Raw genomic sequence first — 18,521 nt, 5'->3', positions numbered from 1 at the left:
CCATGGAAAGAGTAAAATGAAACTCTTTGGAAAGGTTACTGGAAGAGGTGTTTATGTCATTAAATAACAACAGTGAGAGTGACAGTGGTACTGTCTCTTTGAAATGTGCCTTCAAGTTAACGCAAATTATGTCAAAGCAAAATCCTCCAGTTATGCGACATTTAAAGATGCGAGCAATGCGAAAGTTTTGATACACATTTTGCCACGTCATGAAAACACAATCCTACAGGGATGAAATTGTCATTAACTGCTCAGCTGCCGATAAAAAAAATTAATTATTCGGATCTGAAATATTCATGTTCCTTTCTTCCCATCGCTCAATGTTCAGGCCAAAGTGTTGTGGATGGCTTCCGTCATTGTTCATCGACTCTTTCGACCCTGAAATTTCAACACGATTCTCACACTGCGAAAGAGTGAAAAAGAAAGAAAATTAAGCTATTGGACTTTCTCTCTACGAAGATAGGTTCTTCCTTCGAGGAAAAATGTTGAACAAAGAGACAACATTAATCTCAAATCGTTTCATCCCTGAACGATGGCGATCACAACCCTGTTGAAATCGGCCTCCTATGAAATAATAACTTACAATTTTTATTAGTTGAGAATATATAAAAAAATGTGTTTCAAATACGCCTACAAATAAAATACCTCTACACAATTAGTTGGTTGGTTGGTTTGGGGAAGACCAGACAGCTTGGTCATCGGTCTCATCGGATTTGGGAAGGATGGGGAAGGAAGTCGGCCGTGCCCTTTCAGAGGAACCATCCCGGCATTTGCCTGGAGTGATTTAGGGAAATCACGGAAAACCTAAATTAGGATGGCCGGACGCGGGATTGAACCGTCGTCCTTCCGAATGCGAGTCCAGTGTCTAACCACTGCGCCACCTCGCTCGGTCTCTACACAATTAATTAAATAATTATTCAAAAATTACTTTTACTTACAATATATTACTTACAATATATTACCAACGAATATGGACACACAGAATCAAGTAATTCAAATCTTGAAAATTTCTCGAGTGTTCATCCAGGTAGCGTCGTCCAAAAGGCGCGATATTTCGGCAAGAAGAAGGCTTGCAGAAATATCGCGCCTTTTGGACGACGCTACCTGGCTGAATACCCGAGAAATTTTCAAGATTTCTGTACGCCGGGAAAATCTCAAATCACACAATACAAATCTTGTCGTGACGGAAGTACAGAGCTTTTTTTTTGTTTTGAAAATAAAATATAGAAACATGCAAGCAGCATTTTAGAAATCGGAAACTAATCTCTGTGTTACAATTTTTAATGATTCTTTAAACAAAGGAAAAGGTACTATTATAATTTCGAGCACCTGTGACAGCGACAGCAGTCACGTCAGTGGAGTTTCTCCATAATCGCCAGAGAAATGATGAATAGACATATTCAGCGGAATATTTGGAGTGCGCGATTTCACATTGGCAAGTAGCTACGTAACAAAATTATACTGTCATAAATTTTGACATATTAATAAGACTCCAAATGAAGTTCCTCTCAGGAATTCAGTGTATATTACTTGCAATATAGTTGTTGTAACACTGAGGTACAGTTTTTTTGTATCGATGTGTTCTTTCAGTACCGATTTGTCTATTGCCAATAAATTTTTGCACCGTGATAAGCACTTATAAATCTTATTTTTTGTTGTGTTAGAAAAACTAAGTGGATCAATAAGCATAATGAAAGGCTAGTAATAAATCCAGCGATCTGTGTCTCTTAAGGAAACGATTCGGGTGAGCGTCGCATTTACCGGAAATTATCTCGTGTTAGAGAACTGTGGCGTACTTGTGGTCTGGCAAAGATGAAAATGTGATGTATTCTTAACATTTCCTTCGCTTAATGCGTTCACGAAACTTAAAGGACAAAGAAGTTTCCTGCATGTCGAAAACTCGGTTAACGTCGTCAGGAAATGCATTTTCGTAAACTGTGTATATTCTTATTAATTTGTTGCTGCTTGCAAAACTAAAATGAAATGACACTGCAGTTCTTGCAAAACATAACGAAACCAGTGTCATGTCTGTTTGCAAATTGGAGAGAGTTGAATGAAATGTAAGATTACTCATGTGTTCCGTGGGTGGGTATGCCCACTCCTCTACATGTCAGTCCTAAAGTAATACTGAACAGACTACAGTTCCGCCACCACCCAGAGGCCTAACCTTTCTTCCCCTTTCAGTGGGTGTAGCATGACTCCCGCCATGTCCTGTAGTGCTAATTGAGACGGTAATTCTCGAATTTAATCCGGCCACTGTTCAGTATTACATCCCCTGCCTGCCTGGTTTGTCTCCAGAGGAAAAATCCCAAAATTCACGTTCAGTAATTTTATAGAAAACTTAAATCTGGCTGATTACACGGAGATTTATACGCCACTCCTCTTGAATGGCCGTCCAATGTTATAACTATTACATCAAGAGAATATGATAAGATCTGAGTTGGGCGCCATTCTGTTTCTCGAAGTAACCGTGAAAATGTACCCATCAAAATTGTACACATAATTTCTACAAAACGTACCTCAAGATTTATTTTAGGCTCAAATGTGTAATTTAGGATTAATCAGGACTAAATTAAACCTACATGTAGCTCACAACAAGATGGGAACGACTGGAGTTGAAAAGACTCGGCAGATTTTCAGCTTCGTGCAGGATTGATGCTCTCAGACCATACAAACAGAAAACTGCTAAGAAATAAGTATTGCGTTAGAATGAAATTTTACTCTACAGCGGAGTGTGTGGTAATATGAAACTTCCTGGAAGATTAAAACTGTGTGCCGGACCGAGACTCGAACTTGGGATCTTTGCCTTTCGCGGGCAGGTGCTCTACCAACTGAGCTACCAAAGCACGACTCACGTGCCGTCCTCACAGCTTTAATTCCGCCCGTACCTCGTTTCCTACCTTCCAAACTTCACAGAATCTCTCCTGCGAATCGGGCATGGATGTGTGTGATGTCCTTAGGTTAGTTAGGTTTAAGTAGTTCTAAGTTCTAGGGAACTGATGACCTCAGATGTTAAGTCCCATAGTGCTCAGAGCCATTTGCCAATCTCCTACGAACCCTGAAGAACTAGCACTCCTGGGAGAAAGGATATCGCGGAGACATAGCTTAGATACACCCTGGGGGATGTTTCTAGAATGAAATTTTCACTCTACAGCGGAGTGTGTGCTGATATGAAACTTCCCGGCAGATTAAAACTGTGTGCCGGACCGAGACTCGAACTCAAGGACCTTTCCCTTTCACGGGCAAGTGCTCTACCAACTGAGCTACCCAAGCACGACTCACGCCCCGTCCTCACAGCTTTAATTCCGCCAGTACCTCGTCTCCTACCTTCCAAACTTCACAGAATCTCTCCTGCGAACCTTGCAGAACTAGCACTCCTGGAAGAAAGGATATTGCGGAGACATGGCTTAGCCGCAGCCTGGGTGATGTTTCTAGAATGAAATTTTCACTCTACAGCGGAGTGTGCGCTGATATGAAACTTCCTGGCAGATTATAACTGTGTGCCGGACCGAGACTCCAACTCAGGACCTTTGCCTTTCGCAGGTTCTTTATTCACACTAAACAATGAGTGCTATCGACAGGAGATCTCAAATTGATTACACGGAGCTAGGTGTCGCAATAGACTTGCATTCTGGAGGACGACGGTTCAATCACGCGTCCGACCATCTTGATATAGGTTTCCCGTAATTTCCCTAAATCGCTTCAGGCAAATGACGGGATGGTTACTTCGAAAGGTCACGACGGACTTCCTTTCCCATCCCTCCCTGGACCGATCACCTCGCTGTTTGGCCCCCTTCCCCAAACCAACCCGCCGGCCGCGGTGGTCTAGCGGTTCTAGGCGCGCAGTCCGGAACCGCGCGACAGCTACGGTCGCAGGTTCGAATCCTGCCTCGGGCATGGATGTGTGTGATGCCCTTAGGTTAGTTAGGTTTAAGTAGTTCTAAGTTCTAGGGGGCTGATGACCACAGATGTTAAGTCCCATAGTGCTCAGAGCCATTTGAACCCAAACCAACCATCCAAATTGATTCCATATTTCTAAACCTCCACGAGACTTTTGACACTGTTCCTAGCAAGCGGCTTATAATCATATTGTGTGCCTATGGAACATCGTCTCACTTATGCGACAGGATTCATGACCTATCAGGAAGGCCACAGATCTTAATAAAAGAAAGGAAGTGGCCTAGTGAAACAGAAGTGATATCAGGGACTCCCCAAGGGAATTTTATAGGCCCTTCAGTTGGTCATACTGTATGTAAATGATTTAGGAGACAATCTGAGCTGCCTTCTCAGCTTGTTTGCAGGTGACGGTGTAGTTTGCCGTCTAATAAAGTCATCAGAAGATCAAAACGAACTGCATAATGACTTATGCAAGATATCTGTATGGTGTGAAAAGCGACAGTTCACCCTAAACATTACAAAGTGTGAGGTCCTCCTCACGCATATTAAGAAAATCCGTTAAATTTCGGTTACAAAAAAGAAATCACACGAATTTAAAGGTTATCGATTCAACGAAATACCTGTGGTTACAACTACAAATAACTTAAGTTGGAATCATCGCATAGAAAATGTAGTGGGGCAAGCGGACCAAAAACTGCGTAGCAATGGCAAAACAGAAGACGCAACAAATGTTTTAAAAAGACTGCCTAGACTAGCTTCGTCCCTCTTCTTTTGGATTACTACTGTGCAGTGTGTGACCCATACCAGGCAGAAGTGACAGAGGACACGGAAAATAGCCGACCGTTGTGGCCGATCGGTTCTAGGCGCTTCAGTCTGGAACCGCGCAGTTGCTACGATCGCAGGTTCGAATCCTGCCTCGGGCATGGATGTGTGTGATGTCCCTAGGTTAGTTAGGTTTAAGTAGTTCTGTAGTGTCGTGGAATAGTAAAGAGTTGGAAACGCGGAATATTGTCAAAGTTTCGTTGCCTATGTCGAGAGGCGGAGGTAGGAGGATTGCACATATATCGGAATGTGCCGTCACGCAGGGCCAATCGGCTGGTTACACACAACTGGCGAGAGAGAATTGCTTAGCACGCAGGTTTGTGTTAGACGGAGACTTTCGTAGAGTGAAAGACAGAGGAATAGCGTCAGCTGTACTGCATTTCACAACTTCGCGTAAGTCTGCCGCAACAGCACGTAACTCTGTCGCAAGAACACCTAAGGGGCGAGTACGACAGATGAATCAGCAGTATAAGTGGAACGAATGCGGTCATTACAAACGAGCATGACGTCAGGACGTCGCTCGTGCTTCCATTAAATACGACAGCTTTGAGAGCAACAAGTCACTCACACTCGCACTTGCAGTTAGATATGTACCGGGTCACTGCGTAGCGCTCAGTTCGGTGATCGACATGTTAATCTTTATTAAGGAGATGTTGCAGTAAGGGCGGCCCATCCAGCAGCAGACGTGAAGGGACAGTACCAGCTCTGGTCCTCTCTGCTGCCGCTGTTAATCATCAACCCAGAATTAGCAGACATCGCAGCAGACTCGCTCGCCGCCAATGCTGACCACATCAGTGAGCCGTCGTCGAGATCGTGCGGGGCCTAGGCCCTGTGCATCTGCCGTCACAACCGGGTGAGCCGACGACGCTGGGGGACTGCAGCCCGTTCCGCCCGTCCACCGCGGACGAGCCACCTGGAGGAGCAGGGAAGATGACGGGGTGGGATAGAGTACACTCCGCACTACGAGAACGCCTCTCGTGCCGACAGCGCCGGGGACTCCAACCCGGAGCCCCTACGCGCAGCAGCCTGCTGTCCGCCGCGAGCCGGCAGGGCAGCCGGGCGCCGCCAGCCACGCGCGGCCGAAGTAGGGGCATTCCTCCGCTACGTCACAGCACGCGGCGCTGCGCTAGCAAGACTGGTGCGGCCCGGATCTGGTGTCATCGCTACGAGTCAGTGAGGACTCGGGGAAGGTCGTTGATATCATCAAGCCACATTGTACTCGGCAGGAATAAAGTTGTTATGAATGAATAATGTTTCTTTGTCGTTTCTGACGCTTCTACAGCCATTTCCTAGCATCCTGACAACTGGAGAGGTCACCGCTCGGCCATCCAGTCCACCGTAGGCGACCCGGACCACCGGGGCGCCTACAGTTCTAAGTTCTAGGGGACTGATGACCTCAGATGCTAAGTCCCATAGTGCTCAGAGCCATTTTTTGTAAGTATCTGGTCACCGGGTATCACATCGAGAAACACGTCCGCATATTTTATAAAAAAATAAACATTATCTGGTAAACGCTATATACTCGTAATTTCACTTCCTTATAGTAAGAAAACTATTTATAATCCAGAAGGACATAGAAACTCTGCCTGTTCCACAGTAAAAATAACTGCAGATGAATTAGAGTGAGAATGAAGCGCCAAACGGACTAATGCCTATCTACCACAAGAAGTTACAGGACGCCCATGATATGTGGCACAGCACTCAAAGCATATGAAAAGAGGCCGTGCAGTGGTACTCATCTCAGGCAGACTGGATGCTGGGTGCAGCGATGTCGATAATCCATAATCCTTACACACCTTTTGTCTCCAGAGGCTTTTGCAGGAAGTGATGTACCCACATACACTTGCGCACACGTAAAGAGCGGTCACGAACTAAATTACTGCTTTCTCGGTGAACGCTAAGAATGTGACTGCACAGTCAATAATTATCGTCGCGTGCTAATCTCTTGAGCTTGTGCGAGACGTGTGTAAAATGTAAAATTCAGCATTCGACGACACTACAGCGACATTTCTTCACTGCCTGTTGTGGATGTTTGTGTAAAATATGAATTTCGACAACGGCCTGGTTTAGGTTAAGATAGCACTGCAGGGCACAGCGTGCAGAGTTACCAACTTAAGATTAGTGAGAAATACACGTCCCCGACTACTTGGGATAGTACGAGCATTTGAATATGCGAATTCAGCATATGTTATGAAATATATGTGCCAATCAGACTTTCTTCTAAGGTAGTTTCGCATTTCAAACCATTATGTTACATTGACATTGCTTGTTCAAATGTTTCATGTACTCGCGAGATGGACCGTAAGGAGAATGTTGGTCATTCTGGTTTGCCAGCTAGGGTTTTTTTTTTCCTAACCGTCACGTGTACAGCCCGACAACAGCGTCCGCTAACCCTAGGAGTTTGTCCACCTGCGCCATCTGACAGCGCCGGAACTCCGTTCATGCCCACGTCACGACATAACATCAAAGCTCCCGATTTAGATTTCTCATCATTTTAAGAACAAATACCAATCAAAACGTTGTAAAGTAATTCGTAGTCTTGCGGTAGCGTTCTCGCTTCCCGCGCACGGCGTCCCAGGTTCGATTCCCGGGATTTTTCCTGCTTCTAGATGACTGGGTGTTGTTGTGTCGTCTTCATCATCATCATTCATCTCCATTGCGGTCGGAGGAAGGCAATGGCAAACCACCTAAAGACATAACTTTATTATGGCTAAATAACTTATCCATGAATATAGACAATTTCTTTTTCACACAATGTGTAATGTGTGTGATCTCTGTGAAACGTGTAGTGCCTTCGCCAGACCTTTCAGTCGTTGTTAAAAAAACAATATTACATATTTCGATTTGTTACAAACTTTTATCATATATATTTCAGATACCAAACAGACATTAAATGAAAATCTGTTCCTCTTACTGCGTTTTTTAATTTTCTTTATCAGTTCGCTTTTTCCCCTCAGCTATACCCGAATGGAGAGGGGAAGAACATTAAAATGTCATTCTGAATGGAGAGTCTTGTACCGCAAGGAAGCAAGGGAGAGGATGTTGTTGCGGGTGGCCGGATCCTCTTTCTACAAAACAAATGCACACGTGAACTTTATTTACTTGTACTGGAAGTATAGAGTGCACATAAAGTCCGGGAATACTTTCAATTATTTGTTGCACAAGAACTGAAGATTGTACAGATGTCACACATACTGCATTTTGAAGAGGAACTCTGAAAGTTTTTTTTACAAACAGTCGATATGTGAACCATGAGTGACTCGGCAGACGTCAATACGGTAATCTAATTCTTGCCATACCCGTCCCAGTGTGGCATCCTCGACTGTGGCAATCGCTTCCCGTATTCTCTATCGGAGCTCTGATACATCAGGTGCTAGAGGCGGTAAATGGCCTTCTTTGTTTGACTTCTTACCGTTCTTGGTTATAAACATCAGTTGAACAGCTGTAGCACACTTGTTTTTGTCGAACTTCAACACACAGACAGCTCGCTCCACACCTAAACTCGCCATGTTTGCGACTACCGCTGACTATCGGCAAATTACCAAACTTCGCTGTGGCTGTATACGCAAAAAAAAAACAACCTCGAATGGAGTCCATGTGTTGTGGTACAAGCTCGTCACTAATAGTCCTCTTGCAGACAATACCGGTAATCCTACTATAGTCACTAATCTGATCACTATGTTACTTTTGAATACATTGTGGGAGTGAACAGTGATCGAAGTGTTACAACTATTTACTATCAAAAACAGTCTTGATCACAATTTATTTATTATGGTGACCGGTTTCGACCACTACTGTGGTCGAAACCGGTGATTCTCCAGCAGAAGGAGGTCCTTACTCATTGGTCTGAAGATGACCACAGTAGTGGTCGAAACCGGTCACCATAATAAATAAGTTGTGATCAAGACTGTTTTTGTTAGTAAATATTTGATCACTATGTGCTGTCATAGCCTATGATGTGAACTGAGCCCGCTCTGCGAACGTAGTGATAGAAGCCAAAATCGATGAGTGAGGCACTCAGACCCTCTGCGCGGGCCCATTTCTTCTGAACTGGACAGTGGGTAGCTCAAGTCTATCTGGAAAGTAGTGTTTAGCCAGGAGGGCATTTCCTACCACTACGGTGGAATTGTAGGTGGTGGTGAGCATCTTGGTTGACAGTGTGAATCTGGGAGAAGAATCAGTGGTGGTGAAAGATTCGATGTTGACCTGTAACTATTCGATCAGGGCAATGCGCCGCCTGTAGTGGTCGTGGATGTCATTCGGTCGTCCCAGCTGCTGGACGAGGGGTTGGCAGAAGTGCGGGTGGTGTCATAAAACTGGTGCGCAGCTTGCTGTAATCGTTCCTTGACGAGGGGTTCTTCTGCAGCTTCGTGGAGGAGACGATGAGGAAAGTCATTTTGAATGTGGTAGACTTGTTGCAGCATTTTGTTTTGCAGTTGTTGGAGCTTCTGTACATGGGAGGTGGCACCATTGCCCCAGACTTCACATGCGTAATCCATAACTGGGCGGATACAAGTGTGGAAGAGGCCCAGACCACTGTCAACAGCGAGGGAGGAGGTAGTGTTGAGCATAGGCTATAACGCCCTGGCCTTCTGCGACCTCTTCTTGCGAACTGCGGCGATGTGGGGTTTCCAGGTCAGCTGGTGGTCGAGGAGGACTCCAAGGTAGGTGACTGTAGTTGTCCAGGTATGGCCATGACTCACCGGTTGAAGGTGAGGCTTTGAACATTTTATTTGGAGGAGAGGCGATGTAGCACCACTCCGCGGACCGCCATTTCGGAAACAGTGGACGTAGGGATGTTTAGGAGTGTGGAAATATCGCGTACAGACGTGTGACACAAGTGACACCCAATCACCTGACCACGTTCGAAGTCCGTGAGTTCCGCAGAGCGCCCCATTCTGCTCTCTCACGATGTCTAATGACTACTGAGTTCGCTGATATGGAGTACCTGGCAATGCACCTAATGTGAAAAACGTATGTTTTTTGGGTCTCCAGATACTTTTAATCACATAGTGTATATATGAGCGACATAACAATATTTAATATAGTTTTTAAAAACCCTTCATTTCATGTATTAATGATAAACACAAATTTCAAAATTGTGAAACTTAAGTAGGCTTGAACTTCTTTTTATTGCACAGAAATTTAAGTTTTAAGTTGTATGGGGCCCCTTACTTGAAACGTGCGAAAGAATAATTAAATCCATACATATTATAAAAATGGATGTGTGTGTGTGTGTGTGTGTGTGTGTGTGTGTGTGTGTGTGTGTGTGTGTATGTGTGTAAGTACGTTCCATATCTCCTCCTTAACCACTGGACTGATTTCAACGAAACTTCGTATACATATACACTAGTGTCAGGTAACAATCGCTGGGGCGGGAGGGTAAGAACTTATCGAAGGGGAGGGAGTGGGGGTAAACAAGAAGAGTAGCCTGCGACACACGAGAATGAGAGCTCTTAGCGACTTGCAACAAACGTGCCACATTATTTCAAATCTTTATGAAATTTATTCTCAGTGACAACCCCTACAAAACGATGAATGGAAAGAAGTGTATGACTTATTACTTCTCCACTGTGAAGAATGACGTTATAATTTTTTACTTTTTACTATGGACTGCATTCGCGACCCATTTTGCAGACAGTAGGCGCACAAACTACTGAATATAACTGCAAAATTAGATCATTGTACAACACATTTAAGGAGATATGAAGTCATAAACAAAGAGATGCGTGAAAAACTGCAGCATCAATCACTTTGTCTAAATTTATAACTTATTTGCTACTAACTACATTCACAATGCATTTTGTAGACAGTATCCACATATGCCACATAATGTATCATCGTATCATCGTATGACACACAGTGACGTCATAAATAGTGGGTTGCGTTTTTTTTCCTTTATTGTATTTCAATTCCCCATAGGGGGGGCTGGCAGCAGCACATGCACTGTTCTTCTGCCGAAAGACATAGAACAAACAATAGAAGACATTTAAAAATATACAAAGGAGAAAACATGGTGAACATAGATATAAAAAAGGGGGAACATCATGGAAGACAATAGACAGAAAAAAGGGCGACTGTAAAATGGAGATAAAAACCGTAAAAAAGTAGCACATTCAAAAAACCACACACTGGGACAGTTAAAAGAATGCAAGGCACAGTATGACCGGAGCATAAAAGCATGGACGAATGGCGTAGCACATAACAAACACTGACAGTGACACTAAGTACAAGGCCAGCACACAATTAAATCACACCTCTCAACGCACAGGAGAAACAGCATTAAACATAACACTGACGTGGCACACTGATGATGATCAAAACAGAGGATCTGCCAGGCGCAAGGAGATGAGGGAGACTGGAAGAAGAGAGGGAGGGAGGGGAAGAGAGGGGGGGGAGATGGACAGGGGGTGCTCTGAAGAGGGCCAGGTAGGGAGGGATGTGGGAAGGAAAGAGGCAAGGATGGGGTGCAGGGTCTCAGGGGGCAAAGGAGGAAAATCCGCTCTGGGAGAAGGAGGGGAGAGGAAAAAGGGGGGCCTAGGGAGGGAGGGGGGGGAACAAGGCCAGGTTATAGTTGGAAGGAAGGGTAGATGTCACGGCGAAGTTCATCATCCGGGAGGGTGAGACGCTGGAAATTGCCCTGATGAAGGAGATGGTGTGGAGGTGGAGAGAGGGAGGGATACAGCGATAGAGGCATGGCAACGGCCGTGGGGTGGAGAGGAAGGAGGAAACCAGAGGATGGGGAGGGGAGGGAGGATCAAGCCTGCAGACAATGTAAAGGATGCGGAGATGTTGGAGGAACAGGAGGAGTTGGGGGAAGAGAATGAGTTCATACAGGAGCTGTGTGGGGGTTGGAAGGCGGATACGGAAGGCAAGGCGGAGCGCATGGCGTTCGAGGATTTGGAGGGCCTTGTAAGAGCGGGTGGGTGCGGAGATCCAGGCAACCCTGGCATAACAGAGGATAGGATGGATGAGGGATTTGTAGGTGTGGAGGATGGTGGAAGGGTGCAATCCCCATGTCCGGCCAGACAGGAGTTTCAAAAGGCGGAAGCGGGAGGTTTGTGTTAAAAACTGCCGCATAGTACATGACATTTAAATTTGTAACTTCGTTGCTACTGACTCCATTCGCAACACCTTTTTCTGACAGTATCCACATATGCCACTGGATGTTCCTACAAAATGGTTACATTGTACGACATATAGTTCAGGAGGTATGACGTCATAAACATTAAGCACATGGCCAGCCGCTGCATGGTACGGGCTCGGACGCACAGCTATAAATGAAAACCTGGGCCACACCAGGTTTCTCTGCTAGTAATAAATATTTACGGTCGCGCTTTACTCAGGCTGCAGTGGGCTCCCGTCAACTTGGAAAGAGGTCTAGCAGCATTGTGTTGCGCAATATGCCGCAGCGTAGCCAGTGGATTTCGCCGCTGTTTCTGTGTAGTATTTATTTTTATTGTTTTGTGCAGCTCTCCTTTGAAACTACAATACAGATGTTTACTAATAATGTTTTTAAATCAAATTCTGGACAATATGGCCTAATTTTTTATTCCATTTAACTTTTTTACGGAAAAAATATGAAACATTACGAAAATTACATCAAATTTAAGTTCTTAAAATACCGTGTAAGTACCACTTCAAATTATCGGTACGCATGTGATGGCATGAACTACCCAATGTGTTCCAAAACGCCGTGCATAAAAACGGGATTCTTCCAGAGCTTATACCTCGGGTTCTATTGAAGGTAGAAGTGTTTTGGATAGCCCTTGGGCTAGAGAACATTTTTAAACCGAACAGAAGAATCGTCTTAGTGTCACTATCCTACAGTACAGGGTTAAAATATGAGTAATACATATGCTTAAGCAATTGTAGAAAATTGTTTGGTTCTTTTTGCATTTGATGTTGTCTACGGTGGGCCTGAAGAGGCTTACAGAGGCGTCATCTGCTCGTGTGTCGTTTTTCAGGAAACCCCGTAAAAGGTTCTCTTTTTTTTTTTTTTTTTTTTTTTTTTTACAATTTTAAAATCATGTCACGGATTCCAAGACGGCTATGCACAGCAAACGGCTGAAATTTTTACGATATATATCTATGATCTCGATCTCAAACAACCTTGCAAATTTTCTTGATGTCTTATCTGCTTGCAAGATTCAGAGGTTCTAAGCTACTCAACTTCTACACGTAAAATACGCTATGAGGCGAAATCTAAATAATAAATAGCCTCAGCAAATTGCTCAAATTTTAACGGTTTAGTCTGTAAGCGTATATCCAGAAGTGACGGCGATTCCTTGGAAAACAAGGGTTCTTACCTTATTTTCGAACCAAAAGGAAGTAGCAGAATCCAAGACGGCTATGCACAGTAAATGGCTGAAATATTTACGATATATTCCTAAGATCTCGTTTTCGAATAATGTCGAAAATTTTCTTGATATCTTGATATCTTATCCATTTCCCAGATACAGAGGTTCAAAGTCACCCTACTTGTAAAATACGCACTAAAATCCATGTGAGGCGAAAACGTAGTTTGTAAAGTGACGCAGCTCGGAGAAATATGCTGTAAAGTGTCTTCCTTATCACCTGGAAACCTCCTGTCGTACCGAAGCACCTACAAAATTTCTTTGCGCATAAAATTCGGTCTGAGGTGTACAATTAGTTTTGCGTTATTTCAGTTTCACATAAGTAAACTATCAAAATTTTACTGACCCATTAAGTTCCTTTCATATGCGTGGTATGTCCTGCTATGGAAGAGAAAAGAAGGGAATCAGCAGAAAAATGCCACTATCGGAACACAGAAAAGGCGAATATGCTCCTTTTTTTTTTTTTACTCTGACTGAAAAATGGGGTACCGGCTGCCTCATTCTACCTTCCTCAGCACCTTTAAAAATGTTTCTAAAAGTTTAGGCATGTTCGCGTCTTTTTTATGCTGTGAGCGAAAGGAGACAGTGGCAGTGGGAAGGAAACGGAAATAAATAAATACTGAATGGTAATAGGAAGTGGTTGTGACGTAGAAGGCATCAATGGCAGTGTGAGCGAAAGCGAGAGATACGTCAGTGGAAGGTAGTTGACAGTGACAGATCAGTGCTAGGAAAAGGGTCAAGAAGATAGTAACGGCAGAAGGGGAACTAAGGAGAAAGTGAATAGGGTGAGAGCCGATGATAATGAGAGACAGTTTATGTCAGTGACATTGAAAAGAGGAAACAGTAGTGGGAATGAGTGAGATAGTAGCAGTAAGAGAGAGGAAGAGAGTGACATTGGGAGGAGATAGTAGTAGTAGGACAGAATGAAGGAGACTGTGGCTGTCAGGCAGGAGACACTGACAATTAGAGAGACAAAAAGAGATAATGAGTTGTGCTGAATGAGTGAGTGAGAATGGACGAGTTACAGATAGGTGAACTTGGGGGAGTGAGAGGTAGGTTGTACGTTAAAAAGAGTATGGGGTTATTTTTAAAGGTGCTTAGGAAGGCAGAATGAGACAGCTGGTACCTCACTTTTCACTCGGAATCTTTTAATCAGGAACATATTCGCCTTTTTAGTGTTACAGTAGGACGATTTTTCCTCTGTGCAATATTACCTGCATTTTGAATTTTATGTGGAAATTTTGGTTTCAGTAGTTAGAATCACATGGATTTATTAAATTACGGTAACTGCGAATCTTAAACAAATCCGGAAGCACTCGTTTATCACAAAATAAATTTACTTAACGTCTACTTTATATGACAGAATATTGAACCCCCACAAAAAATTCAAGGTTTCCTGCTGCCAGAATTTGAACGGAACAAACACGACACACTCAGATCGCGGGCCGTCGGTGTGATGACAGACGTTGCTTCCTTGCTGATCGCTCGACGGGGAAGAGCACGCTCGGAAAGCCGCGCCGCTCTCGGCGGTTGCGGCGAGTGTGTGTACTTCGCCGGCGCTGCACTCAGGACGCGCCCGAGCCGTTCGGCAAATGTTCAAAACAGCTCGATGATTTGACAGAATAGAACTGTCACAGATACAACTCAATGGAGCTGAAGGAATTGCTGTAGAAAAATTCCGATACGTATCGATGTCGTTGTTAATTGAGAGCATTTAGCGTTTATAAACTGCATATTGTGCGACAGTCCACATCAAATGCTTGCTTTCTCAGCGTAGTTGCTTTGGAGAGAAGGAAAGAAAGCACTTCACAAAACATGGCACGCGTCAGACCGAGGATTAGCGCTTATTAGCGTTTATTTTTTCTTTTTGGACCAAATTTAAGAAACATTGGGTGAAGTATTGACGACATCCATGCCAAGTATATAGTTCTACGGATTAATAAATAAATAAACAAATAAAAACATTTTGGATTAAAATATACAAACGTAAAACAAAAAGTAGCAACAAACAATAAGCACCTTCTCCATAATGAAATATCCAGTATTTACCTTCTCTTGGTGAGGTTGACTTCTTGTTGTTGTGGTCTTCAGTCCAGAGACTGGTTTGATGCAGCACTCCATGCAACTCTGTCCTGTGCAAGCTTCTTCATCTCCAAGTACCTACTGCAACCGACATCCTTCTGAATCTGCTTAGTGTATTCATCTCTTGGTCTCCCTCTACGATTTTTACCCTCCACGCTGCTCTACAACAGCTAAATTGGTGATCCGTTGATGTCTCAGAACATATCCTACCAACCGAGCCCTTCTTCTAGTCAAGTTGTGCCACAAATTCCTCTTCTCCCCAATTCTATTCAGTACCTCCTCATTACTTACGTAATCTACCCATCTAATCTTCAGCATTCTTCTGTAGCACCTCATTTCAAAAGCTTCTACTCTCTTCTTGTCTAAACATTTATCGTCCATCTTTCACTTCCATACATGGCTACACTCCATACAAATGCTTTCAGAAAAGACTTCCTTACACTGAAATCTATACTCGACGTTAACAAACTTATCTTCTTCAGAAACGCTTTCCTTGCCATTGCCAGTCTACATTTTATATCCTCTCTACATCGACCATCATCAGTAATTTGCTCCCAAAATAGCAAAACTCATGTACTACATTAAGTGGCTCATTTCATAATCAAATTCCCTCAGCATCAGCTGATTTAATTCGACCACATTCCATTATCCTCATTTTGCTTTTGTTGATGTTCATCTTATATCTTCCTTTCAAGACACTGTCCATTCCGTTCAACTGCTCTTCCAGGTCCTTTGTTGTCTCTGACAGAATTACAATGTCATCGGCAAACCTCAAAGTTTTTATTTCTTCTCCATGGATTTCAATACCTACTACAAAATTTTCTTTTGTTTCCTTTACTGCTTGCTCAATATATAGATTGAATAACATCGGGGATAGGCTATACAACCATGTCTCACTCCCTTCCCAACCACTACTTCCCTTTCATGGCCCCCGACTCTTTATAAGTGCCATCAGGTTTCTGTACAAATTGTAAATAGCCTTTCGCTCGCGGTATTTTACGCCTGCCACCTACAGAATTTGAAAGAGAGTATTCCAATCAACATTGTCAAAAGCTTTCTCTAAGTCTACAAATGCCAGAAACGTAGGTTTGCCTTTCCTTAATCTATATTCTAAGATGTCGTAGGGTCAGTATTGCCTCACTTGTTCCAGCATTTTTACGGAATCCACACTGATCTTCCCCAAGGTCAGCTTCTATCAGTTTTTCCATTCGTCTGTAGAGAATTCGTGTTAGTATTTTGCATCCGTGAATTATTAAACTGATAGTTATGTAATTTTCACAATCCACTCCTGCTTTCTTCGGGATTGGAATAATTACATTCTTCTTGAAATCTGAGGGTATTTTGCTTGTCCCATACATCTTGCTAACCAGATGACAGAGTTTTGTTATAGTAAGCCCTCCCAAGGCTATCAATAGTTCTAACGCAATGTTGTCTACTCCCTGGGCCGTTTTTCGACTTAGGTCTTTCAGTGCTCTGTCAAACGCTTCACTCAGTATCATATCTCCCATTTTAGCTTCATCTACGTTCTCATCGATCTCCACAATATTGCTCTCAAGTACATCGCCCTTGTATAGACCCTCTATATACTCCTTCCGCCTTTCTGCTTTCCCTTCTTTGCTTAGAACTGGTTTTCTATCTTAGCTCTTGATGTTCATGCAAGTGGTTCTCTTTTCTCCAAAGGTCTCTTTAATTTTCCAGTAGGTAGTATCTATCTTACCACTAGTGATATATGCCTCCATATCCTCACATTTATCCTCTAGCTATTCCTGCTTAGCCATTTTGCACTTCCTATCGATCTCATTTTTGAGACGTTTGTATTCCTTTTTGCCTGCTTCATTTACTGCATTTTTATATTTTCTCGTTTCATCAATTAAATTCAATATCTCTTATGTTGCCCAAGGATTTCTACTAGGCTCTCATATTATTAAATTCCTGCTTTTTTGCAGTTTCTTCAGTTTTAAACTACAGTTCATAACCAATAGATTGTGGTCAGAGTCCACATCCGCCCTGGAAATGTCTTACAGTTTAAAATCTGGTTCCTAAATCTCTGTCTTACCATTATATAATCAATCTGAAACCTTCCATTGTCTCCAGGCCTCTTCCACGTATACAACCTTCTTTCATGATTCTTAAACCAAGTGTTCGCTATGATTTCGTTGTGATCTGTGCAAAATTCTACCAGGCGGGTTCCTCTTTCATTTCTTATTCCCATTCCATATTCACCTACTACTTTTCCTTCTCCTCCTTTTCCTACTACCGAATTCCAGCCTCCCATGCCTATTAAATTTTCGTCTCCCTTCACTATCTCAGTGTGGTGTGCGTATTGTAAGACCTTCCCACTATATCCAGCCTTAACCTATGCATTTCCCTTTTAAATCTTCTAACAGACCACCCAATTAAGGGATCTGGCATTCCACTCACCAATCCATAGAACGCCAGTTTTCTTTCTCCTGATAACGACGTGCTCCTGAGTAGTCCCCGCCTGGAGATCCGAATGTGGGATTATTTTACCTCCGGAATATTTTACACAAGAGAATGCCATGATCATTTAACAATACAGTTGAACTGCATGCCCTCGGGAAGAATTACAGCTGTAGTTTCCCCTTTCTTTGAGCCGTTCGCAGTACCAGCACAGCATGGCCGTTTTGGTTGTGTTACAAGGCCGCATCAGTCAATTATCCAGACTGTTGCCCCTGCAACTATTGAAAAGGCTGCTGCCCCTCTTAAGGAACCACACATTTGTCTGGCCTCTCAGCAGAAACCCCTCCGTTGTGGTTGCACCTACGGCACGGCTATCTGTATGACTGAGGCACGCAAGCCTCCCCATCAACGGCAAGGGGGGGGGGGGGGGAGTGACACGAGGTTGCCTATCAGCTGCGTAATAGATACTGGACTGGACGTTAGTTGCTATGTAAGGAGCATTGAGCACAAACAGTGACACTGATAACGTCATCGATGAATCATTGGTTTACCGCACCCCACTCCCACCCCCACCTTCACAATCAACTCCACCATCACCAATACCACTCCCACCTTCAAGACCACCATCGCCTGACAAAAGCCAGTTTTCCTATGTATAAAACTGTGGGATTTCAAACTTTCGGTGACAAATTAAAAAAATAGTCCAACTGCGCTAGTGTGTTCCCTATGGAAGGAAGGTAATTATACTAACTATTAATTGGTGGAAAAATCAAAATGGACCATTGTCATGCTAGCTGAGTTGTAATAATGGCCCTGGCTCTATGACGTCACAATGTTAGACGTGGAATACCAGCACCAGCCTTAGTATGACATCAGTATCCAAGAAGAGTGACCGGTGCATACTGACACAGAGCAGGAATGCTGGACCAGGAATGCTGGACC

Source organism: Schistocerca piceifrons, chromosome 3, assembly GCF_021461385.2.
Source record: "Schistocerca piceifrons isolate TAMUIC-IGC-003096 chromosome 3, iqSchPice1.1, whole genome shotgun sequence".
Taxonomy (NCBI): domain Eukaryota; kingdom Metazoa; phylum Arthropoda; class Insecta; order Orthoptera; family Acrididae; genus Schistocerca; species Schistocerca piceifrons.
Note: the sequence above shows the minus strand (reverse complement) of the source record.